This window comes from Bison bison, unplaced genomic scaffold (genome assembly GCF_000754665.1).
Source record: "Bison bison bison isolate TAMUID 2011002044 unplaced genomic scaffold, Bison_UMD1.0 scf7180017864080, whole genome shotgun sequence".
Lineage (NCBI taxonomy): Eukaryota > Metazoa > Chordata > Mammalia > Artiodactyla > Bovidae > Bison > Bison bison.
Window position 1 is genome coordinate 3468040 of NW_011494652.1, and position 1658 is coordinate 3469697.

Sequence of the window (1658 nt, forward strand, 5' to 3'; positions counted from 1 at the left end):
GGTCCAAGAGGAAGGGGATGTGTGTGTGTACAAGCAGCTGATTCACTCGCACTGTACGGCAGAAACTAACACAGCATTGGAAAGCAGCTGTACTCCAGTTAAAAAAATATCCCAGTGGGAGGAAGTCAAGAACAAGAGAACCCTAGGGTCTTCAGGGTTCCTAGACGTGTGTGTATGTGTGTGTGTGTGTGTGGGTGGGTGGGCGGTGAGAATACCTGGCTTGTGAAGGATGCTGATTTAGAACTGAGGCCTAAAGGACAAGCTTTCACCTTTTTTTATATTATTATTATTTTTAAATTTACTCACTTTTTTTGAAGGTTTCAAGTATACGTTATTTCTTTAAACAAGCCATATTTTAATGGATACGCAGTACTTTTACTTGGCATCAATTATGCATTGATTTTGAAACAATTCAGCATTAAACCAGCTAGGGTGATTACTGTTCTCTCCATTCCGTTGAGGTGACTCTGCCAAGAGGTGACGGGTTCCACTCTATTCCGATTTGTGTTGCCATATATACCCATAGAGCAACACAGACAGTGGCTGTACTAGCTAATACAGCATATTATCATACTTGTCATGGAAACCAGGTGCCCGCTTCTGGTGGATCTGCCTTGCCACTGCTTGCTGAATGCTTTGAACCCTGAGACGACTTAGTGCATTTTTGGCCAAGGGAAACATCCTGAGGTTGAACACAAGAGGGAGGCAACCATAGCTGCTGGCCTGTAGCAATTCCTCGTCAGAGAAATTCCCTGGCAGAGTCCTGAAAAACAAAATAAATTTATTTTTAATTGAAGGATAATTGCTTCATGGTATTGTATAAAGCGCAATTCTGCCAGACATCAACATGAATCAGCCATCGGTTTGCCCACATCCCCTCCCACTTGGACATCCCTCCCTATCCCACCCCACTAGGTTGTTACCCAGCCCTGGTTTGAGTTCCCTGAGTCCTACAGCAAATTCCCATTGGCTATTTGAAAAGGCAAAATGATAGGACACTGAAAGAGGAACTCCCCAGGTCGGTAGGTGCCCAATATGCTACTGGAGATCAGTGGAGAAATAACTCCAGAAAGAATGAAGGGATGGAGCCAAAGCAAAAACAATACCCAGTTGTGGATGTGACTGGTGATAGAAGCAAGGTCCGATGTTGTAAAGAGCAATATTGCATAGGAACCTGGAATGTTAGATCCATGCTAAGCTGCTAAATCACTTCAGTCGTGTCCGACTCTGTGTGACCCCATAGACAGCAGCCCACCAGGCTCTCCCGTCCCTGGTTTTCTCCAGGCAAGAACACTGGAGTGGGTTGCCATTTCCTTCTCCAATGCATGAAAGTGAAAAGTGAAAGTGAAGTCACTCAGTCGTGTCCTACCCTCAGCGACCCCATGGACTGCAGCCTTCCAGGCTCCTCCATCCATGGTATTTTCCAGGCAAGAGTACTGGAGTGGGGTGCCATTGCCTTCTCCGTAGGTCCATGAATCAAGGCAAATTGGAAGTGGTCAAACAGGAGATGGCAAGAGTGAATGTCGACATTCTGGGAATCAGCGAACTAAAATGGACTGGAATGGGTGAATTTAACTCAGATGACCATTATATCTACTATTGTGGACAGGAATCCCTTAGAAGAAATGGAGTAGCCATCATGGTCAACAAAAGAGTCC

The 1658-nt window shown here is 45.2% G+C and overlaps 1 pseudogene; it reads right to left on the bottom strand.

Annotated features, from left to right (window-relative positions):
* Window positions 1–436: 436 nt before the first annotated feature.
* On the bottom strand, window positions 437–691 carry LOC104986939 (annotated as a pseudogene).
* Window positions 692–1658: the final 967 nt, after the last annotated feature.